General features: G+C 41.7%; 1 protein-coding gene across 1 annotated transcript in view; it reads left to right on the plus strand.

The window, feature by feature from the left end:
- Positions 1 to 25981, plus strand: part of l(1)G0196 (inositol hexakisphosphate and diphosphoinositol-pentakisphosphate kinase) — a 475031-nt gene that overhangs the window by 95129 nt on the left and 353921 nt on the right. The window lies entirely within an intron of this gene.

Raw genomic sequence — 25981 nt, forward strand, 5'->3', positions numbered from 1 at the left:
AAACTTGGGAGACATGTTATGTGCTGGAGGTGGGACTGGAGCTAGCTCTGTGGATAGAGTGAGGAGCGGTTGGAAGAAGTTCAGGGAGCTGTTGCCACTCTTGACATTGAGAGGGCTCTCCCTCCTTGCTAAGGGATCATTGTATGCAGCATGTGTTAGGAGTGTATTGCTGTATGGTAGTGAGACCTGGGCAGTAAAGGAAGAGGATATTCGTGGGTTCAGACGTGCAGAAATGACAGTGATTAGATGAATGTGTTGTACGTCCTTAAACGCGAGGCGTAGGAGTACTAGGTTTGCGTTGGAAGAGTTGAAAAGAAGGATGGGACTGGAGTGTATTGGTGTTGTGATGAGTAGGGGTAGATTGAAATGGTGTGGGCAGATGGAAAGGATGGGGGATGACAGTTAGGTGCCGATAGTAAGAAATGTGATTGTTGGAGGTAGGGTTGCGAGAGGCAGACTGAAAAAGACCTAGGAGTCGGTCATAGAGTGTGGCCTCGGGGATAAGGGACTGAATAGGGAGGCTGCCAGAGATCGAGCAGCATAGAGAGCCGCCATTAGGTGACCAAGGCCGACGCTTGCAAACATATTGGAGCATTTATAAACGAACGAATGAGCACTAGACTATTTTTGTTCAGCATTGGAGGGATCGCCAGTAGTAGTAGTAGGTAGAGTGGTAGTATTAGTAGTAGTAGTAGTAGTAGTGGTGGTGGTGGTGGTGGTAGTAGTAGTAGTAGTAGTAATGGTGGTAGCAGTAGTAGTAGTCTCGACGTGAATCTACTGGACTACATTTCACAATCCTCCTTTTAGGGGGATAGGGAAGGAGTCGGGGAACGTTTGTTTAGCCTGGGAATGGAGCCGCCAGGTTATATTGGTGCCATCACGTGAAGGCGTCCCTCTCCAGCACCAGTCTAGCAGTAGAGAAATTATAAATAGTTCCTCCTGTTCTAAGTAAAGCAATCTGGATACAACCAGAATAAACCGGTATTACAGCTACGTCATGTAATTCAAGGGCTGGGCTCCATGACAACAGTGACGTGGGTTGTCCTGGTGATTCACTTCGGTTAAGGGTCGGTGCCAGCTGACGACGGACCATATTTCTATCTCAGAAATCGTCACAGTAGAAATAAAATCGTCCTGTGGCAAAACCTATTGACCACCATAACGTATTTTTACATTTTATACCTGCTTTCTTCAGAGTTTTAATGGCCGTCTTCTTTAGGAATATATTAAATGCATTACACGTTAACATTTTCTAGTAATTGATATCGTGCTAGTCCCTTCAATCCGATGGTGTATTTTTTTTCTTTCTACCTCTAGGCGGTTGCATTCAACTTTGGAAGGGCCTTTAGTACTCAAAGGGTTAATGAAGGCAAAATCCAACGCCCTTCACTTCGAAAAGTCTCCTAAGCAGAATATACGTTGTGTAAATACGGTACACATCCTCGGCCTGAAGGGAATAGCGACATACTTGCATCGGTAAGTGCATCATACTGAAGCGTAATTTGCAGAATACATCGCAAATGAAGAGATTTTACGAAATATCCAAAGTCATTTAGAATACAACCCCTTGCGGGAGCTTTTAGGCTTATTCTGGGTGCCAGGCTTCGCAGCACCTGTACCTTTGTGATTTATGTGGCGTATTCTCTCTTAGTGTTCCAATCTGTATTATTTATGTCTTGAATATTTACCAGTGAAGAGAATGTTTGTCTGTCTGTCCTCTATGCCAATCGAGGGGGATACATATAGTACTCTAAACAGATCTGACAGGTGTAACTTTTTATGACGAATTTAAATGTATATCTTACAGCTGTTGAAGTGGCTTCCCTGATAACCAAGATTAGAACTGTTTAGAAATAATCAGTGTTGTGGAAACCTGGCAGCCAGTTACCGTAGAGTTTCTCTCTCTCTCTCTCTCTCTCTCTCTCTCTCTCTCTCTCTCTCTCTCTCTCTCTCTCTCTCTCTCTCTCTCTCTCTCTCTCTCTCTCTCTATGTACAGCCACATCATTAGTAACTGCGACGAGTCTGTTAGGTGGACGGATTGGTGGGGTGGGCAGGGTGGGTGGGCAGGATTGAATGGATGAGTGGGTGTGCAGGGACAGGGTGGGTGGAGTGGGTGGGATGGGGGGTGGGGTAGGTGGGTGAGGTGTGGCAGAGTAGGTGAATGGGTGGGCAGAATGGATAGACCTAGGTGAATGTATGTGAGTGTTTGGGAAGGTGGGTGGGTGGGCGGGTAGGTGAGCAGGGTGGGTGGGACAGGGTTGATGGATGGGAGGGAGGGTGGGTAATGGGAAAATAGGTCCATGATAGGAAAAGGTGGCTTGGGAATAAACTGTAATCCTGGGGAAATGAGCCCAAGGAGGAACATGGGTTCAGTGGGTAGACCCCGGGGGTCTTCTTCCACAGGGGGAGTGGCCAGCCAGGATCCCAGGCAGTGCAGGTATGCAGCATCGTTGGGTTTACTCGGGCAACGCCGGGTACCCCTCGTAGTAATATAAAAGAGGATGTTGAGGTGTATTGTGGACAGTAAGTCGCTAAGGAAAAATGTTACAAAATCCCCAAAGGCACCTATGATACGGCCCATGCACGAATGTCAGTAGCTGGAAAACTGTCCTGGAGCTTTGTGGCGGCGAGGAAAGCTGCTGGGCTTTTCCCGATAACGTTTCCTTGGCCCGCTCACACTTTTCCTGAATCAGTCCAAGGTGACATTTCACTTGGCGTGCCGAAATATATAGAGTATGATCTTGTTTCGAGGGTCAAGAGTAGAAGAATATGCAGTTCATTATTTTCATATTGTATTTACGGGACAGAATTGACGGATAATTTGTTCCATAGTAAAAGTTAATGTTTCACTCAAATACACTGGTAGACTTAGAGAATGTGGCGCAGTGTGGCAATCCCGTATCAGCCGACTCGTAAATAGCCAGCAGGTGGCGGGGCTTGCGTCAGTAGAGAAAGGAAGCACGGAGTGGAGGGTCGTCACGTCAAGAAAGTCTCCTTCCGATGAGATTGCTTGACAAAGACGACTGCCACGGGTTTGTCTGAAGTTGCACCATCCACTAACAGCATCGCAGTGATCGTCTTCTGAGGACCGTTCATTGCTTGGTCGCGGCTGCAGTACATAAGTCTGCAAAATTCAGTGCCCGCACAGTATTCCGTAATGTGAGCTTACCGCTGGAGTGGAAGAAAAAAGTTAAACACGAGAGTTGAGAAGCACAAGTTTCCTGTTTTTCCAAGGACTGTTAAAGACACAACAATGAGAGACTCCATGATAGAGAAGAGGAACCGGATGCTGGAGAGACGACTCAGCAAAGTCTCGGTTGGTTAATAACAAGTTTATGTGGCTAGTTTTATTTTCAGTGATATATTCAGAAATGTATTACTGTAAAATTATATATATATATATATATATATATATATATATATATATATATATATATATATATATATATATATATATATATATATATATATATATACACGTAAGGCAATGGTACTTAACATCTGTCCTTAAAGGAGCGAGGGAAATTAGCAAATTACAGCATTCGCATCTTTTTATTCTTACTGCCTCCAAACGATTGTCTTGAATTTATGGGAGGCCCCTCATGCAGAACACGATATTCCAGGGTGTATCTGGCTCCTGTGGTATGAAATATATCCCAAAGTGAATATAACTCTGGAGAATGCAGGTCAAACAAGTCATCGGTTTGGAGGTGCTAAACTTTTGGTGCAATCAGATTTTCCGGTAGGCAAATGTTAATATCTCACAGTCTTGAATTTATCGCAGCATGTAAAGGTGATAGTTTTGAGTTATCGATGGTGGTACATTCAGAGACAAAAATTTCACCCAATATTTCACTTCTGCTTGTCGTTACTCTCGGCTGACTAACCCACAAAAGCTGAGGGAAGTTTGATATGTTTCTCTGCCCTGATTTTACGTCTGCTGTTTTTCACTTTCCTCTCCTGGTTTCTGTAGCTTAGTGGAGAGGCTTGGTATGTATCCCTGGCCATAGATAGTTCTCTTTGGATATGATGCGTCAGGAAGGAAAGCGACGGTTATGACGTAAAGTTTGAAGTAGACTCAGTAAAATAACAAGCCAACATTTGCCCACGACTGTACTTGTGGTGGTGATGAGACGGTGATATGTGAAGTGCATTGACGTTTTTGCTGATATTCATAGCTACTTCACCGCCGATCTATGTAACTAGTGCACTAGTTAGCCAGACCATGTTTAGTGGGACCTTTCGTAGTAAGGGAGTTATATGCTGGAACTGCCTTCATTAACCCCCTTATACTTCCCATCCCCTTCTCGATACTTCCCATCATTACCGTAACCCCTTTCACTATACATTTACTCTAACCTGTCCTAAAATCGCCATCTGTCCAACTTCAGTGCTGAGTCTTAACAGTAGATTAATACACTGATATTAGGCATTAAAAAAAAAAAAAAAAGTTCCTGTGGAATGAATGTAGAGCCGTAGCATTGTCTTTTTCTGGCAGTGAGCTTAGTGAAATAAGTGACGCATGAACGAAAATCTGGGCCAAGTAAAGATGAAAAGTGTAGTGAGAGATTCTCCCAAGCAAGTAAATAAATAAAAAGCGTTATGTTAGTAAAATTTTAACCCCTTCGTGACGACTGCGCACATTTTATTCTTACTATGTTCAGACGATTGCATTTATCTTTAGCCTTCTTGTGCTGAGGGGAGTATGAGGCCTATATCTGACCGCTCCACTTTTATTTATTTATTTATTTAATGCAGGGAAGAAGGAACCAAAGGCCAGAATCCCTTAAGACTGTTCCCTCCAAGAAAAAACAAAAGCAAGGTAACAGCCAAATTCAAGTGCCTCCCAAACAGAATAAAATGGCCTGAAGAGAAACCATAATAAACTGAAAAATACCGGAATAAAGAAATTGCCGGAAGTACTTCACTATTATGATTTATTTTTATTTTCTATTTTTAAATGAATATATTCTGTGGCGGTATTCTCGTGCAGTTAATGCTTACTAACACCTTCCTTACCGGTTTATTTCCGAGTCTGCTCCGTTACAATATTTGTGTGTTATACAATCTATGTCGATATTAAAAAGATGTGTTTAAAAACGCGGATATTAATAGGTGTTTTGGAAAATAAATCGGTAAGGAAGAGGTGCTAGGAAGCCTTACCCGAGGAGAATACGGAATAGTTCGTTCCTGAGTTGAATATAGTGAAGTGTAGCAAGAGTAATGTAAGAAAGACGTTATCAGAGGGAAGGGATTAGGAGTGAAGTTTATCGTGGTTATCTGATACGTGAAGTTGATGGTGATAGGGGTTCTTATGCCTGTTGAGTCAGCAGCAGTTGTCTAGCACATCTTCCTTAGGAATTTATTTTGCATATTACACTTCAGTATCTTCTTCTGTTGTTTTTTATGCCTTGGCGCCTGGTGGACAAGTGAATTACGGCGCTCCTACTGGATGGTGTCTGGTGGGGTTTGAATCCAAGGGATGATCTGGGGTTTGTTGCTTACATAATGCCTCTCAGGGGCGAACGAGGCTGGTCACCATCACCTTAAATGTTAGAACTTAGCCTTATCGTAGGGTCCCTTTTCTCTTGATGGGGAAAAATATAAATAAAAATTGGATAATAGATTTTTATGCAGTTAATATTGCCGGTTTGCGTAAAGATCATGCAAGAATAGGAATAAACTGGTACGGAACGGGTGTTAGGTAGCCTTTTTAAGTTAGGACCAGAAAGCCCGGGGGTGAGGTTAAGTTAGGAATCCATTCTGCCTGGGGTTATTCATTTTAGTGCCATTTTCAAGCGATTTTATCCAGTTTATTTAGGATATTTTTTTTCTACTAGAAGGGTTAGAAATGCATAATATACCAACTCAGTACTATTACATTCGTCTGTCAGCAGAAAAAGGGGGGCAAGAAGAATGTCCACCACATTGAAGGGTTAACTGGCGAGAATACAGGTGTGTGAGTTTGAAGTGTTTACGTTTTTGCTGATAAACGTTTATTATTTTGCTGCACATTCTCGCTGTGTAAGAAGACTCCCTGGCACCTCCTACGTACTGTCATCTCTTCCTTGCCCGACTCTTATGCAGGAGTTACCGACGATACTGTGGGTCGGTCTTGTGTCCAGCAGGTCAGCTTTAAAATTGTCTCCCTCAGTCTGCATTTCCTTGTGTCTGCGATCTCTAATCTTCTGAGTTTGTTCTGGCATCCTGAATGGGCTGGGTCTTGAAACTGGCCCCCTTTATTTTGTTATTATTATTATTATTATTATTATTATTATTATTGAACCTTTTGTGGGCTGCCTTACGGTTCTGCTGTGCATAAAAGACTTCTGCAGCCACTGTACGTCGATATTCAAATGTTGTGTGTGTGTGTGTGTGTGTGTGTGTGTGTGTGTGTGTGTGATCCTTTGTCTTGTCATGTATGTTATTTACAAGTACACCTCACTAATATTTCCATAGCTTGCACCAGTAAGAAGGAAGTTGATCACAAAATAAGTCGCTGGTGAAGAGTAGTTACGGAATCTTCTTAGCCAATAAGAATACAAATGCGTAACCCACGATTCTCTCTCTCTCTCTCACACACACACACACACACACACACACACACACACACACACACACACACACACACACAACCAGAAATATGAAAGCAAAATTAAAAAGAAATAACTCACCTGTATCTTCCATTACCTTCCTTTATTCCTCAAACATTACTGATAAAGATGTGTCATTAGTGAATATTATATCTCCCTTTTTTGCTCTGGGCTGTATGTCCCCTCTCCCTTCCCCTCAGTAAGGTACATAGTGATCTGTGATGGGTAACTGACAAGGAAAACACGCTGAATATTGTGGGCTTTACCATCAGATCGGAAGGAAGTAAGGAGGGGGGCAGGGGAAGGACTAGATGGTGAGGAAGTGAGCGTTGTCCGGATTCCAACATACGCGGGTCATATTTTGTGGGTAAGGGGCAATCGCAGACAAATACAAGTGCAGGTGACGTGAAAGGAAGCGTAATATTTCATCATCCTACATCACACAACCATCACTGTAACGTCCAGGTCCCTCATTCATTTCTGGGTACAAACAGCCTGCCGCAAAGGATATCCTGTGGTAGGCCCGGGACGCCACGCCGCGCCGAGTATGCTTCCGGTTACCCCCCCCCCTCCCCGCCAAGGTTAAAAAGGTGTTATTTGTCATTCGTAGCACTCCCTCCGAAGCGATTTGTTTTGCATACCCCGCGTAATATTTTCTGATTTGTTATTTAATGGTAGTCGTTTTAATATTTACATAATTTGTGTCACTAAAGTACAAGGAGATATTGATTTATAGTGAGGAGAATAAATCGCTTAGGAAGAGGTGTTACGAGCTCCCCCAAGCCACTTAGAATGCAACTCTAGATAATGCTTTAAATTTTCGCACCCAGCTGCGCACCTCCTTCAAGGTTGACCGTTGCTTTATATTATTTTTCGTAAGATTTTTCGACAAGTGATTTGGTTTTTAAGTACTTCCCGAAAAGGTGTGTGTGTGTGTGTGTGTGTGTGTGTGTGTGTGTGTGTGTGTGTGTGTGTGTGTGTGTGAGTGAGAGAGAGAGAGAGAGAGAGAGAGAGAGAGAGAGAGAGAGAGAGAATTATTTTGACGTTAGAAGCGGTACTGTATCTTGATGTAAAAATCTACGGGAAATTTGCACACACTTTTACACATGATTCAAGGTTGATCTCCATCAGTTTCCTCAACTCTGTGTGTGTGTGTGTGTGTGTGTGTGTGTGTGTGTGTGTGTGTGTGAGAGAGAGAGAGAGAGAGAACCATTCTTTGGCAGAGGTTCAGAACTTGCATCGTCATGTCATGGTTATCGTGTATTAATAACCACCGCTCGTGCTCCTGCATTTTTCACCCCTGATAATATAGCTCGTGATCTAGTGCTCGTATTCTCATCAGGTAAGAAAACTCCCTAGCACTTCTTGTTAGTTTATTTCTTTTTCTGGTATGTATCTGTGTTCTCCTGTCTTATGCAGTCTCAGTCCTGTAGGGAAGATATAAACAACAAAGGGTGAGAGTTGTAATAAGAGTTTTTCAGAACAGATCGTGTAGGATGTGCGACCAGAAAGCCTGCTAAGGTGACGAGAAAATGCAGATCACAGGGTTGTGTTCTTGTCAGCGTAGGAGGCTTTCTTGAACATCGTGGTTAGGGATTTACTTCACACCTTACTGTTCCCTTCATAATATCGGTACTGTCTGGATAAGTAACATGCAAAGGACTGTTAATGTGACCTGTGCAGAAATAAGCTGGTCAGGGATACGTCCTAATGATCCCGCTCAACCGATGACAGTACAGAGTGGTGGGTTATAGTTATGTTAAGTGGCTTTTGGAGTGTAATACCTCATCCTTAGCTATTATTATGTACGTAGCACCTCAGTATCTTCATGTGTTATGGATCCAAACTGTGGCAATACTAAAAACAAGAAGGAACACCCACAGAGCAGCGCTTACCCCTTCCAAGTATTCTAAGGGACAAGCATTAGAGTTTGCCCTGTGACCCCTACCTTTGACCAACTGCTCTCAAAGCCTAATTACTTCATACTTTACCTTTAACTCTTCCACCAAGTTTGGTCTAAATCCTAATTAAATTATGAGTTGACCTTGCCCTGTGACTTTGAACTTTGACCGTTCCATGTTTTGTCTAAATCGGGGGAAAAAAGTTTAGTTGACTTTGCCAAGTGACCGTGACGTCGTACTTGTTCTCAAAAACTCTAAGGCATCTCTGTGGCTGATCTTTAACACGTCCATCAGATTTGCGTCAAGTCAGATCAAAGCTTTGTTCACGCCCAGACCCTCTCACTGATCTTTCACTGTTCTCAAAATCGAATCACATTATTTTTACGTAACCCTCAGCTTTCCCACCAAGTTTTATATGAATCGGATGTTTAAGGTGATTCTGCCCTATCAGACTTAGACGTAGCCCTGCGATCTTGACCTTCGACCCGTCGCTCTCAAAAACAGTAGGTCAAACCCTTAACTGACCCTCAACCCTTCCACCAAGTTTAGTTGAGATTAGATAAAACCCAGTGGAGTTAATTTGTTTACACACACACACACACACACACACACACACACACACACACACACACCAAGGCGGCTATGCACTCTGCCCTTGTGCCAAATGTGAATGATACGAAGGTAACCCCATCCCTTCACCTTCCTGTCACTCTTTGATTTTTAATGCAGTATAATCTTAATTCAGTATACCCTTAATGCCGTATACTCCTAATGCAGTATACTCTTATCATCATTTTATTAGTATTGTCTTGGAAGTGAGTCATACGAACATGAGTTAATATTACACATGACACATGGTTTGTAGCGTCGTCATTACGTATTTATATCACTCCCAATGACGACAAGGAGATGTGCCGTAGGAATTAACGGTACCGGATCAAGGCATTCGAAATCTCTTAGCACCTCTTCCTCAGCGGTCTATTCTGTATATTACACCTTTATATCAACTTGTACCTTATTGATGGAAATTAGTGAGTGTTAAAGCGATGAAATTAGTATACAAGATACTGTTAAGGCGTTTTATGCAGAATATACATAAATCTAAAGCCTCCTGATCTGCTTGAAATACGGCCCCATACCCTTTAAGGCCGTGTACGTCAAATAGGTGCTGTGTATTGCTGATGATGCCAAACTGTTATTCAGTTCATGTGAGCACCTTACTAGTGAAGGCTTCATAAAGGCTACCGTCGGAATTTAAATGTCTAGAGCTCCAGAAAGCGTTTGGTAAAGTACCCCATCTAAAAGTACTAGAGAAATCCATAGCCCGCCGCCTCTCCAACAAGGTATATTCATAGACTGGTGACTGGTTAACGAATCACAAGCAGCGTGTAGTGATAAAGTGGCGAATCATCAGAGGCGCCGGAAAAAAAAAAAAAAAAAAATCAAGCGGAGTCAGTTGCCGATTTCCTCAAGGGTCATTTTTAGGGCCAGCTCTTTTCGCTATTTATATCAGTAGTTTAGAAAATCGACTCGCTTGTAAGGTAGCGAAATTTGCTCATGACACGAAGATTGGAGGCGGTGCAATTACGAAAGCAAACCGTGAATCTATACAGCACGACCTGGGTATGTTAATAAATTGGGGAATGAAAAATGGCAGGTGAAATTTAATGTTGGTAAATGTAAGGTAATGTGCACTTCGGAGACCAAAACATTAATTATAAATACCGCATGTTTGATACCTCACTGACGAAAATAAAGGAGGAGAAAGATAACATGAGAAATATATAGGAGAAAGATAAGTGAAGAAAGATATAGGAAAGATTAGGGAGTGCAGAAATGGACCACTCTATATGCTGGTTTGAATGTTGCGGCACTGTAGGCAGGTGTGTGAAGGTGATGATCGCAGGCAGGTGGTGGTGACTTGCTGAAGGTGCTGAGAGAGAAAGAGAAATAGAGAGAGAGAGAGAGAGAGAGAGTAGGTCTGGGAAGTGGTTTACTGTAAATAAGGAAGTTTGTGTTGCATGTTAAAGGAGATCTAAAAAAGAGTTAGAGAGAGAGAGAGAGAGAGACGGCGGGAGTTGTGTGGTATCAACGGTTGAGGTGGTAAGGAGGAGGAGGTTGAGATGAATGATATGAGTGAGTGAATGGGTTAAGGACTGGGTGCGGTGGTGAGTGAGAGATCAGAAAGCGTCTGTGTGTGTGGTGGTGTGGGAAAGAGAGAGAGAGAGAGAGAGTAGGAGACTGTTTATGTGGTGGTGATGGTGAGTGAATGAGTGAGCTTTAGGACAGTATTTGTGTGGTGGTGGTGATGGTGGTGGTGGTGGTGATGAGTGCCAGATAGGGAGAGTGTGTTTTGGTAATGGTGGTGTGACAGAGAGGGTGGGTATGGTGACAGAGGTTATAAAGGTGTAAGGCGAGGGTTGGATTTTGGTGGTGGTTATTATGAGTGAAAGTTTGGGTGAAGGACAGGGTGTGGTGGTGGTGGTGGTGGTGGTGGTGGTGACGGTGGCGTAAAGGATAGTGTGAATGTGGTACGGTAGTGAGAGGTAGGGATAGAATGGTTTGGTGGTGATGGTGGTGAAGGATTATTAAGAATAGTGTGGATGTGATGATAGTGGTGGAAGAGAAGAACATTAATAAAGCGCTTGTACGAGATAGAATCCGTAGTTTTGATGCTGACGATTGTAGAGCTAGGAGACTGGGATAGGCTAGCTTGGTAGTGTGGGATAGTGAAGGATAGTATAGTTGTTGTGGCAGTAGTAGAAGTGGGAGAGTGAGGGATTGGATGATGTGTATAATGCAAGATAATCAGGTGTTTGGACGATGGTAGTGGTGATGGGATGTGTGTAGGCTTTGTACGGAGTGACATGTGGTGGGATGGGATGGGTGTTGTGATGGTAAGCGAGAAAGTGGAAGAGACTGATGTGGTGGCGATGATAGTGGTTGGCAATAGGATGGATGTACGTGAGGGAACAGTAGTGGTAGTGGGGATGGTTAGTGGGGTAGGGGAAAGTGTGTAGTGAGTAGGTGTGGGTAAGCGTGATAGGTGTAGTTGTGGCGGGTGTGGTACTAAGTGTGGTGTGGGTACCTCTTGACTGTGTGTGGTAGGTGGATGGATGTGGTAAGTGTGGTAATTACATGGGTGCGGTCGGTGGATGGGTGTTGTAGGTGGGTGAATGTGGTAGCTGGGCGGATGGGTAGGTGTGGTAAGTGAGTGTGGTAGGTGGTTGGGTGGATGGGTGTGGCAGCTGGCAGGATGTGAATGGTATGTGGTTGAGTAGGTGGGTAGGTGGGTGGGAGGGTGTGGTAACTGAATGGTAAGTATGGGACCTGTGGGTGGGTAGGTGGGTGTGGTAGTAAGTGGGTGTGTGGGGTGTGGTACGTGAGTGGGTGGTTGGGTAAGTGTGGGTGCGATAAGAAGGTGGGTGAGTGGATCTGGTTGGTGGGTGGATGGGTGAGGAACCTTGGGAGACAGGAAGAGGGAACAGCATATGAGAGGCGATCAGGAAAGGAGTTCAAGTTTCTAAAGGAAGTGAGTCTGATTTGGGTGACCGTAAGAGTGTAGTGATGCGGATTAATATACAAACACAGCCTCAAGGCCAGCGTATATATAAACACGAGTAACTGTGTGTGTTGAGGAAGTGGTGGTTTTTCATCATTTTAGCAAGCATTATCGAACAGGGAAGTGCTGAGAGAGAGAGAGAGAGAGAGAGAGATTCATGTTAGCAAGCTCTATCGAATAGGGAAATGCACAGAGAGAGAGAGAGAGAGAGAGAGAGAGAATGTAGGGTACCGGTAATTGAAGTTAACGTGCTTAAGTACTTTCTCATGCTTCATCCCACATACCGAACGAGGAAATACGGAGACAGACATTCAGACATACATTCATACAGACAGAGAGTTGTTATTGAATTGATAAAAAGAAATACGTGAGTTGTAATTTTTTTTTTTTTTTTAATACTACCGGACAAGGAACTGCAGAGAGAGAGAGAGAGAGAGAGTATAGCGTATCTAAACCCACCAGTTCCATCCTGAAGTGAATAAAATCGTTTGTAGATATCACGAACGAAATAAAAGGAAATTCACCTTCACTACAAGGGGTCTGGCTTAAGCTGTATGAAATTGTGTGGGGGTAGCAGCAGTGATTAAATCGTTGAAGGAGGTAATGGAAGAAGAGGAGAGAGAGGAGGAGGTAGAAGTAGGAAAGAAAGAAGAGATATAGGAAGAGGGAGAAGGAGGAAGAGCAGAGTTGGGAGGGGGGAGAATGAGGTGAAAGAAAGAAGAGATATGAAGAGGGAGAAGGGGAGAGAAGAAATGGGAGGAGGGAGAAGAGGTGAGAGAAGAGACGAAAGCAGGGAGAAGGGGAAGGAAGAGGTTGGAGGAGAGAGAAGAGGAGAAAAGAAATGGATTAGCCCTTTCAGCGTAGGGACGCCATATTGATTATGTTTTTTGCTACTTAGTAAATTTATTCGGTTTAAATGAAATATCTTGCTTTAAAAACAAGTTATTTTAGGCTATATTTATCAAACTCTTCCATTTCGGGAAAAAATCTATAAATGAGTAAAATCGTTCAGTGGTAACACAAACAAAACATAATAGACGCCATCGGACTAAGGGTCGTATTTTGAGCTGGTCTGGAAATTTCGTATGAGTGGGTCTGGAGATTTCGTAAAACCCCCTTCATAGCGATTTTATTCTGCACATTACGTCCCAGTAGCATCATATATGTTATTAATGCAACAACGTCAACCTGAAAGCGTTTTAAATAACACACAAGAGAATAATCAGGTGTAGTGTGCAAAATAAGTGCTAAGGAAAAAGTACACTTAACCCATGCCGCTGCGAACTTTAGAGAGGGGGTGTGGTGGAACGCATATAGGCCGAGGGTCATGGCCACCCGGTGTCTCCTACTAATGCCACAACACACACTCTTCCTCTTACCACTGCCACAACACACACTCTTCCTCCTACTGCTGCCACAACACACTCTCTTCCTCCTACTACTACCACAACACACTCTCTTCCTCCTACTACTGCCACAACACACACTCTTCCTCCTACTACTACCACAACACACACTCTTCCTCCTACTACTGCCACAACACACACTCTTCCTCCTACTACTACCACAACACACACTCTTCCTCCTACTACTGCCACAACACACTCTTCCTCCTACTACTGCCACAACACACACTCTTCCTCCTACTACTACCACAACACACACTCTTCCCCCTACTACTGCCACAACACACTCTTCCTCCTACTACTGCCACAACACACTCTTCCTCCTACTACTGCCACAACACACACTATCTCTCCTAAACTGAATATGATAAGTGCCTTCGGAAATTGTTAAACACATCGTCTTGAGTTACTATATTCTGCACATTACATTCCGGTATCCTTATGTATGTCGTTGATGCAAACTGTTATGAAAACTATATAAATAACATACTGTACAAGAGAATGTTTCAGTGTGATTTATTCTACATATTACACATCAGTATCTTCGTGTATGTCCCATGCAAACAGTGTCAAGTATTAAAATTATACACATAACATAAAAAAGAGTTTGAAGTATTCTGTGGAAATTAAATAGCAGAGGAAGACGTGTTGCGAAACTTCCGGTGCCACCTAGATATACCAGTTTATATTCCGTGGTTGTGTGTTATATTCCAGGGAGAGATTAAACCTCAGCACAATTGATTTTCTGCCGTATAATGAGTCACATGTAGTTGGTAAGTCTTCTTCCTCTGTCCTTAGACCTCACAGATAGACTCGTATTTCGTATTTTCTTCGTTGTCCTTTCACTTTGCTTCTTTCTGGATCTTAACACGCACCATCTTTAATCCATTCAATCCGGTTACTTTTTTTTTTTTTCCACATTTTGCGTTCTCTAGAAATCATTAAACTTAAGAAAAATTTTCCATTTGGAGGGGTTGGATATAGCCTTCGTTAACTCGCTCCTCCAATACTATAGATTCTTGATAAACAGTCGTGTGGAGATGGCAAGCATGAGATGTAAAACACGTCACCGGCTTGAAGGAGTTCAGTGGGGAAAAAAGTGTGTATAATGGTAGGTACGATTTTTTTTTTTTTTTTTTTTTTACCTTATTCGTGCTCTTCCCAGACGATTTTATTCAGCTCGGGTAGACTTTTATCATTGGAGGGTTTGAATATACTGTAGCTCATGACCTTTCTTTACAAGGGGGGCGGGGTGTCTCCAAAACTAAATTAAGTCATCTGGTAGCATCAAGAACAGCTACCAAAAGACGACACCATATTTAAAGGGATAAATGCACCGTAGATTGGAGTAATATTGCCAGTAGTCCATTTTCTCTAACTTGACCCAGATTGTTGTCCAGTTGCAGCTTACTTCATGTAGCTCAGTGGCAGAATAAGAATATACTTTGGATCTACATCGTTTCCACAGCACTTTTTCCTCATTTGCATCATATTCTAGCATTAATTGCATGTTACATCTCGGTATTTAAGGTGGAGAGATGGAAATTTTGTGATAAGTTTGAGTGATGAGAGTATAATAACATTCCATTACTACCTATAAAGCTGATTTGACGGTTTGCTTTAAGAAACACGACCAGTTATACTGAGAAAGGTGATCTAGGGCACAGAAAGTCACGTGCTTAGCAATGCAAATACGTATTAAGACAGCTTGTGCTATGCATATCAGTGTTTTAAATTAGTAGAAAAACACAGTCCACAGTAATGTCTCTAACTTGGACAAAAATGTCATCTCTCCATCTTGGTCGTTGGGTCGTAACAGCAGATTAACATTATTTTGTCACCCACGAAGCAGTGCTTTGTAAAGGATGTAGATTCGTAGCTTTGTCTTTTTTCCGCCACTGAGCTGCATGACATAAGCTGGAAAAGGACCATTCTGGATCATGTCAAAAGATCTATTGTGTATGTGTTGACTTGCAGTGTGTTTTGACCGCGTGGTCAGATAAAACCTGAAAATTTCCCCTGCCCCGGCGAGACATGTTTTATAAGAGATTTCGGGTTCCATCCCAGGGCCGACAACAAAACCATTGAATAAGGTCTATTATTATCCCAGCCTGTTCCCACTTGGAACTGAAACAGGGACCAGAATTTGTAAATAGACAGTTGCATGCCGTAGTGTGATGGAATTTGGTCGGGTGCTTTTTACGTCAGTCACATTGACTACTCAGCATACGTCTTTCATAGGGTGAATAAAATCGTTTGGGGATAGCGGAAATATAGTGAAAAATACGTCTTCGTTGTGATGGAGTTGAGAATATTTTCATGTTGTATTTTTTTTTTTTTATTTACCATGTTGAGCAAGGTAGACGAAGTAGATGGTCATTATTTTGGTACGAAATGTACCTGTGTCTGTCTGTTTGTGTCGAAAACTCAAATTTCAAAAAGTATTGATTGTAGAAGGAAAAGTTATTAATAAAAGTTGTTTAGAGTCACAGGTAGACGAAGTCGATGATCATTATTTTTGTACGAAATGTATCTGTGTCTGTTTATGCCGAAAACTCAATCTCAGGAAGTATTGATTAGAAAAGTTATTAAACAAGAGTTGTTTAGAGTCACAACTTGAGTTCACATGTCACTCAGCCAGCAATGGGAGTCATCCAGGATGGATACATGATTTTCATGTTTTCACAGATGATGGGTAGTCGTGTTTTTCTTTTATTTAGTATCGAGTTGCTCATTGTTTATCATGCATTTAATTTACTGTTGAATTGTCCATTGTTTATCATGTTTAAAGTTTATGTAGTGATCCCTGATGCTTCCATAGTGATACCTTGGCCTTGCTTATCTCGTCTTAATTGCATTGTGCGTGTATTACCGATAACTTCCGTGTTGCGATATTTTCCCATTTTATTCAGCTGCGGACACGAATATCGTTCCATTTTTAATTCCTATTGTTGCGAAATTCTCACACGATATTCAGGAAAATTTGCCGGGCTCTCACAGCCACCTTATTATATTTTTGAAAGTCATTCTCACTGTCTCGTTATTTATCGTTATGGAGCCGATCAGTATTTATGTCTACCTTTTTTTTTTTTTTCGTTATAGAGTGGATCAGTAATTATGTCCACTGTCTCGTTATTGTCTTCATGGAGTGGATTAGTATATTATGTCCATTTATTTATCGTTCAGGAGTGGATCAGTATTAATGCCCACTGTCTTATTATTTATCGTTATGAAGTGGATCAGTATTTATGTCCACTGGCTCGTTATTTATAGATTCAGTGTGGATCAGTACGGTATTCATGTCCACTGGCTCGTTATTTATAGTTTTAGTGTGGATCAGTATATATGTCCGCACGCTTCAGGTGTAACTGGAGGGTAGATACATTGTACTTTGCCACCCCTCCAATTAGGCCCACAATTGCCGTCTCTTCATCTTCAGTGCTTAGGTGTAATAATGGAATAGCACTGGAATATTATACTAGCCACAAAGAAGTGATATGGAAAGGATGTAGAGCCTTAGCATTATCTTAATACGTTGAGCCACAACAATAAGTCGAAAAAAAAAAAAAAAAAGATAACTCTTGGCCAGTTTAAGATGAAAATATGATAAACTTAGGATCAGCTCTGTCATAACTGTGATTTTAATTTAGTTTAGTACCGGGTATGTATTTATTTCTTGTTTAGTTACTTCATGAAGGCGTGCAAAGTTTAGAATCTTACCATGTCTTATTCTTCCCGCAAAACGTCATTGCTGTGAGAGGAAGATTATCAGGGGTCAGATTTTAAGAATATATGTACGATCAATTCCCTGTCGCAACTTACTTGTGTTTGAAGTAAAACTTGAAACAGAGAAAGCTTTTGCACTCTCATTTCCCTGATCTTCCTGCTGAAAATACTAATATGTGCAGGCTACAGTAATTCTCTTCTCGTTACGAATGATTGCTTATTGTACGAAAAACAAGACATTAGATTATTTTTTTTTTACTTTTCTTGTCCCTTCTGTAAACGCAAACCAAAGTTACGACAGGAAATAGGTTGTAATGTTTGAGAATCCTACCGAGGATCTTTTCTTTTTATTTACCGGTATTTATTTCATTTTCTTTTCTCTCTTTCCTTCCTTCCATCTTTCCATCATTCTTTCCTTCCTTCTATCTTTTCTTTTATTCGTTCATGCTTGCTTGCTTTCTTTCCTTCCTTCCGTCCTGCCTGTCTTCCCGTTTTTTTTCTTTCCATCCATCCTTCCTTCATTCATTCATTCATTCATTCATTCATGCCTTCCATCCATCCTTCTTTCTATCCATCCATCCATCCTTTCTTCCTTCCTTTCATTCATTTGTTTTTCTTTCTTATTTCTTTCTCTCTATTTTTACAGTAAGACCAAAGGGGTTTCAGAAATTTTCCTCCTCTAATTCTTTCTGCAGTTCAAATTTTTCGTTATTTTTTCAGTGGCGGTGATCCTGAGCTCATTTGAACGTGAACCCAGCGGAGAACAGGGTGACGTTGCCCTTTGCAGCCCATCGTCTTTTTCGAGGAGATGGGGAGGAAGTTGAGGGACGTGTGCAGGCTATAATATAATCGTGTTGGTCTTTCGTTCGGTTATATCGTTGCCACCACTTGAAGTGTTCCCTCTCCATCACCCCAGGTTGTAATAACAGTACAGAAATGATACAAGGTTATAGGTGAATTCGGGTTCAGTATTTTTGTTTGATACGATGTAATTTGAAATCGTATTATTGAAGTATAGTTCTTGTATCATCCTCGCAGTCGTATTCTAAGTCTATCTACCTATCTATTGCCAGACGCCTCAATCCCGTTTGGGGTGGCCACAAACAAATCGCCTCCAAGTCGCCCTGTCCCCCGCCATTTCACTGCCCTGCTCCCAACTCACACCCCCCTCTCTCATATACCTCTCCACCCCATCCCTCCATCTCATCCTCGGCCTCCCCCTCCCTCTTCCCCCCTCCACCTCACTCACATACACTCTCTTCGTCAGTCTTTCACCCTCCATCCTCTCCACATGGCCAAACCACCTCAGTGTGTTCCTCATAACGCTTCCTATCACATCCACATCCACACCACAACGCTCCTTTATATCCTCATTCGTCAGCCTGTCTCTCCACGTGACTCCACAGGCTCCTCTTAAATAACTCATTTCCACTGCTCTCACTCTTGACTTGTGTCCTTCCAACAATGTCCAAGCTTCACTTCCGTACGTTAGAGTTGGTATCACAATACTGTCATGTAGTAACTTTTTCACTTCCATGCTAAGTGGCTTTGGGTATTTCGCAACACCTCCTGTGCAGTTCATTCTGCATTACATTGACCTCAGTACCCTTGTGTATGATTCAAGCGAAATCATTATTAAAACTATAAAAAACCTACAAGAGAGTGTTAATTTATAAGATGCAGTATGAATCATTAAGAAAATGGTACGGTATAAAGCCTTTAAACTCTTAGAAAACGACCCATATTTATCTCACAAAAGTTCATGCTAGCGGTACAGTACATGTTACCATTTTTATTTATCATTTACTGATAAGGAAGTTGCCACACCATATTTTTTGCAGGCTGTCACTTTCTCGAGAGGGATTCTTGTTCAGTTACGATTGATTCCTTCTCGTACAACAGTAACAGGCCGCTGTGGCTGAGTGGTTAGCATTGCCGAGTTTGAAACTGCCGGCCGGTAAGCACCAGGGCACCTGGCGTTATTCGACTTAGGCGTCCACCCTTCGTGGGTTAGTAGGTGAAATGACTAACACCTACGGGAGGTAACTGTGAAGATCTGGATGTTGCGGTGGTCATGTATCCCAGGATATAACCTAAAATCGGGTGAACAACCCGCAACAGGCTCAAAGGCTTATTTTACGGAGATGAGCATCGCGGCCAAGCACCTCATTGCGTCTGTCCTGGCCTTCTCGTACCTCGCAAGTATATTATTATTATTATTATTATTATTCGCAGAAAGACAAAGATTATAAAATCTTCCCATGTATGTAGTTGGTTTTTTTCGTATGTCCGTTTTCTGTAGTATAAACAAGGAAAGGACTACCAGTACAGAAGCTTCCCAGCTTGTTACCCCCCCTCCCCCCCCAAAAAAAAGGAAGCGAATCAAAATTACGACAGGGAATGGATTGTAAATAGTTCCGAGAACCCCAACCCCGCTGCCTTAAGGGCTGTGTAAATATATGCAGTGTTTGAGATTTCATTGTTATTGTTATTGTTTAAAAGTGTGTGTGTGTGATTTATATAATCCAGTGACTTTTTTCTTTGTTGTAAAATTATTGGATTTAGAGATTTTTTTTGAACAAGGGAATACGAGCTTAGTATTCCTATCAAGGGGCTCGTTTGAATTGAAAGATTCGCCTGTTATAACAGTAAGAGTAAGCTAGTCAAAACGTGTGTCCTGGGCATGAAGGGGTTGAGGAACAGTGTAGGCCTATATAGATAATGTTTATGGAAGAATTATGGCTGAGAAGGTAATCAGGGATCTGTGTTTTCCAACATTCTTGAACTTCAGTGAATATTAAAGAGATCTGAACATGTACTCTAGCATGCATGATTAGACATCACTTTTTTTGCCCCTACAACTGTAAATTACACTGAATATGGATGAAAGAAAATTGTTTCTGATAATTTATGTTTATACTTTCATTACTAATACATTTATAAACTAAACTAAATGTAAAGGTAAAAAATAATGTTCATGAGATTGCAGATTTATACAGTACTTGTTTTCACTCCTACAACTATAAACTATAGTGAACCGATTAAAAAAAGAAATATAAAACTGTTTGCAGTAATACTAAACTGCTTTGAGAGACGTTTAGGTAATGATAGATTACAATCCTTGACATAAACGAATCCAAGTGTTCACTGAAATATACCGTAATTTACATGAATTTCTGGAATGGCATGTTAGGTGCTGCTCCTCTGACACAATGTTACTTATGATTATTATACCCTCATTTGCGAAGCGAAATCACGTTGGTATGTGTAATATACTGTAACTATGTATATATATATATATCTATCTATCTATCTATCTATCTATTGCCAGACGCCTCAATCCCGTTTGGGGTGGCCACAAACAAATCGCCTCCAAGTCGCCCTGTCCCCCGCCATTTCACTGCCCTGCTCCCAACTCACACCCCCCTCTCTCATATACCTCTCCACCCCATCCCTCCATCTCATCCTCGGCCTCCCCCTCCCTCTTCCCCCCTCCACCTCACTCACATACACTCTCTTCGTCAGTCTTTCGCCCTCCATCCTCTCCACATGGCCAAACCACCTCAGTGTGTTCCTCATAACGCTTCCTATCACATCCACATCCACACCACAACGCTCCTTTATATCCTCATTCGTCAGCCTGTCTCTCCACGTGACTCCACAGGCTCCTCTTAAATAACTCATTTCCACTGCTCTCACTCTTGACTTGTGTCCTTCCAACAACGTCCAAGCTTCACTTCCGCACGTTAGAGTTGGTATCACAATACTGTCATGTAGTAACTTTTTCACTTCCATGCTCACTTCCCTGTTTCTTATCACTGCTTTCAAGGAACCAGCAACCTTTCTTCCCTGCTGTACCCTTTCAAGCACTTCACACTCCAAACCTCCATCCTTACTCATCACACTACCCAAATACTTAAACGTACTCACATTTTCCAATTCCTCACCATCTAACCTTGCTGTACATTCACTAACTTCACCTCTCTCAAATATATATATATATATATATATATATATATATCGTTTTGTTTTGTTTCGTTTTTAAAGGCTCCAACATGCTTGCATGCGTCGGCCTTGGTCACCTAATGGCGGCTGTCCATGCTGCACGATCTATTGCAGCCTCCCTGTTCAGTCCCTTAACCCTGAGGTCACACTTAATGACTTCATCCCATGTCTTTCTCGGTCTACCCCTCATAACCCCACCCACAATATTAACACCTCTCACCTTCCTCACCCAATTATCATCCCCCATCCTCTCCACATGTCCAAACCATCTCAATCTACCTCTCCTCATCACAACACCAATACACTCCAGTCCCATCCTACCTCTTAACTCTTCCATTGTAAACCCAGCCCCTCCAGACCTTGCACGCAGGGACGCACTACACATCCACCTAATCATTGTCATTTCTGTACGTCTGAGCTGGCGAATATCGCCCTCCTTTACTGCCCAGGTCTCACTACCATACAGCATTACACTCCTAACACATGCTGCATACAAAGACCCCTTAGCACGTAGGGAGAGTCCTCTCAATATCAGGAGAGGCAAGAGCTCCCTGAACTTCTTCCAACCAAATCGCACCCTATCCACAGAGCTAGCTCCAGCCCCACCTCCAGCACACAACATGTCTCCCAAATAACAAAACTCTTCTACACACTCAAGAGATTCACCAGCAAGTTCAATCCTTTCATGCCTAACAATCTCCACCTGCTCTCCCCGACACACCGTACACATAATATCAGCATTATCTCGCAGTCTACCTCTGATACAACTACATCTCTTATGCACCCATTTATCACTAACACTGCACAAGATGGAATTACTTCCCACGCCCTTGTGGCAAACTGCACATGGCCACTCTCCCTTGTCTTTGACAGTACCACCACCAACCCTAGATATCATCACTTTTGTTTTATCTGCATTTACCCTTAAGCCCTTGTGTCCCATACCATCTCTCCACTTCCTAAATCTTTCCTCCGCCTCTCTTTTGTTCTCTGCAGTCAACACCAAATCATCAGCATACAACATCTCCCACGGGAGTCCGTTTCTAAAGTCACGTGAAAGGGCTTCAAGTACCATGATAAACAACATGGGACTCAAAACTGACCCCTGATGCACACCAACGTTCACGGAAAACTCATCACTCAAATCTCCATTCACTCTTACCTGGGTGTGAGCACCCACATACATAGCCATAACCACCCTAACCAGCCACTCTTCCAAGCCAAGCTTTTTCATTGCCCACTTCACCACCTCTCTAGGGACTCTGTCAAAGGCCTTTTCCAGATCAACAAAAACAAATTACAGATCCCTTTTCTTACCAATATATTTTTCCTGAAGCTGTCGAAAAATGAATATGGCATCAGTGGTCCCCCTACCTGGCATAAACCCAAACTGCATCTCATCAATATTCAATCTTTCTCTGATTATACCTTCTAAAACTCTCTCCATTACCTTCATTATCTGATCTAAAAGCTTTATACCTCTATAATTTCCCCTTTCCAGGGCATCACCCTGCCCTTTATACACATTTACAATTACACTCTTCAGCCAATCATCTGGGACAACACACTCATAAATAATCATATTTATCAGGTCAGTGACTAACCTCACCCCTATATTTCCTGAGTCCCTCAGCACATTTCGGCAGTCAATCCAGACACACCTGCTGCCTTCCCCACCTTCATCCTGCCTATTGCCTCACTCACAGTAGCAGCATCAATCAAAGGCCAAGGGCCAAACACTGGATCTGCTGGCTCCAAACCTTCTCTGTCCCCGTCAAACTCCTCATTCAACAACCGGTTATAATGCTCTCTCCATGCATCTTTAATATCCTCACTGTTCACCACTACCCTTCCTTCATCATTTTTCACACACTGCTCACCTATAATATCCCGATTATCCCTCTTCACCTGACATGCCACCCTAAATATCATATTTTTCCTTTCCCCATGATTTAGGTTATCAAGTTAAAGTCTCTGTGACTCAGACTTTGCCCTGTATACCTCTCTTCTAGCCCTACGCTTGGCAGCCAAATATTCCTCTTTGCTACCACCCTTCTTCCATTCCTGGAAAAGCCTTCTTTTCTCCTTAACTGCAGCTTCTACACCCTCATCCCACCACCAAGTTACTTTATGTCTTGGTGGTCCTTTTGTCCAACTGCATATTACATCAGTAACTCTCAAGAGATTGTTCTTGAGGGCTCTGTACTGTTCATTAACGCCTCTGTCTACGGCTTCCTGTTCAGCCACCACTCTCCTCAACTCATTATAGAAAGCATCCCTTACTACTTGGTTTTCCAGCTTCCATATTTTACTCCTAGGTACATAAGTCCTCTTCTTCATCTCTCGTTCTTTAAGCACCATATCACAAATCAATAGTTTGTGCTCCTCACTTCCTGTAACTTTAACATCCCTCATTAACCTCTTATCAATATATATATATATATATATATATATATATATATATATATATATATATATATATATATATATATATATATATATATATATATATATATATATATATATATATATATATATATATATACTGGTATACATGTACTGTATATACTGTATTTTTTTCCCTCGTGTTTTATCATGAGCTCAGTTAAATTACTTTTCACTCTCAGAAATAAACAGCAAAGACGGAAATTCATAGGTAAAGAATTAACATCCTGAGAAGGTGGGAAGGATTTGAAGGTAGACAGAAATTGTAGAGTAAAGCATATACAGTGTAACAGAATGCAGATATGCTAAAAATAAAATAACAACCATAGATATGGTGTTTAAGAAGGGTAATCTCTTTCCATTTAATCATATTCATGCAAGATAAATCCCACCAAAACTGTGTTTGGTAACAAGAATATGTTCACTAAAGTAATTAGCAATAAAGGAAGCTAAATCCCATGTACATTAAATGAATCTAATCTAATTCGTTGGTGAAGCTTTATGTATTTTCAGAGGTGAGCCAGGATTCCGGAGGCTTAAATGATGTGTGAATGAGTATGTGGCCCATTTCACTGGGCATGCTGTTGATACCATTGTTCTCCTATGGTACATTCATACTATCCTTTTCTTTGTTTTGTGGATACAGTATTACCTCATGTGGAAAATCATTTGATTAAAGGGTTCATTCCCAGAGAACAGTTCACTAAATGATCGGACTCCGCAAAATGGTTTGATAGCAATTGTGTCATAGCAATGGCCCAAAAGTCATAAGCCTATAACACTTACTTAAAATAAAAAACATTTGAATTGCTCAGTCTACTAAAAATTTTAGAAACCATGCAAAAACAGTAGTAAATGTCGCTAAATCAAACTTTCTTCACATCCAAGCATCTAAATTATTAAACAGTCTTAATGACAATAGTATATTCTGGTCAACTCTCAGTCAAGTCAGTACCCATTCCCCCACTAAATTCCTCAGATGGTAACATTACAAATGACCCATGTGGTAAAGCGAATGCCCTTACCAGAAATTCTACCTTACTGGAAGTCAGCCAGAATGTCCCTGTACAAGAACTTGTCTCTCCCAAAATTGCTTCGCTTATAATACAGACTAGATACATAAAATCCATCCAAGACAACTTACCAACCAACAAAGCTTCAAGCCCATATGGAATTCCTCCAGCTGTTTTAAAAAAGTGCTCCCCAGAACTTGCCTCTGTTCTGGCTAAAGTATTCAGACTGTGCATACGTACTTCTTCATTCCCTAGTTCTTGGTAAGAAGCCAATATCCACCCAGTTCTGAAGAAAGGAAGTACCTCTGACCCTTCTGATGACAGACCAATAGCTGTCACATCTTCTTTTGGTAAAGTATTTGAGTTTGTAATTAATAACCACATACCATTAGTTAAACATCTCAAATCCAGTAATTTAATTAGTGATAGACAGTATGGTTTTCAGCGCAAAAGATCCACCATTGATATACTCAGTTTCCTGTCTCATACCATCCGTCAGCCATTGAACCAACATGGAGAAACTCATGCAGTAGCCCTTGATGTTTCTCAAGCATTTGACAGAGTGTGGCACCATTCCCTGCTATGGACTAACATCTTTTCTTCCTCTAATTTCCATATATCGCAGCAACAGAAAGATAAAAGTAGATGATGTATATTCCAATTTCCACTCAGTTTATTATACCATACGATATATTGTACTGTATTTACAGTTTACTGGTAGACAGATATTGCCAGATTCTTATATTTCCTTCAATGCTGCTAATATTCTTATCTCTTAAAGTATTGAAATTCTTGGTGTTTCATTTAACAGTGCCCTCAGCTGGACCTCTCACGTCAGATAACTTGCTAAAACTGCCTCAAAGAAACTTAGATTATTGTACAGAGTCTAACTTCTTCACTGACGAGCAGTTAGCTGTAACTTGTATGAGTCATGTGTGTTCTCAGCTGTAATATTGCATACTCTTGTGAAATGAATGTGGAGAGGTTGCACTAAAACAACTAGACAAAATTCAAAACAAAGCCATTTGAATTATTAATGACCCTGCTGTTACAAATAAACTACCTCCCCTACTGGTAAAAAGGAATGTTGCCTCCCTTGCATTATTTTACAGATAATTTTATGGCCAATGTTCAGATGAAGTTGCATCCATTGTGCCACCTCTCCATGCCTTTCCCCGCGCTACAAGGGCATGTGGTAACACTCATGACTGGAATGTCACACAGCCATATTGCAGAGCTTCTGCCTATCAGAATTCTTTTATTCCCTGAACTGCATCTCTTTGGAACTTGTTTCCCCCCAAATTTCATCCTACAGCTGTTGAAATCCAAC

This window comes from Coenobita brevimanus, chromosome 30 (genome assembly GCF_032717465.1).
Source record: "Coenobita brevimanus isolate Jiangsu-jjx chromosome 30, ASM3271746v2, whole genome shotgun sequence".
NCBI classification, from domain to species: Eukaryota; Metazoa; Arthropoda; class Malacostraca; order Decapoda; family Coenobitidae; genus Coenobita; species Coenobita brevimanus.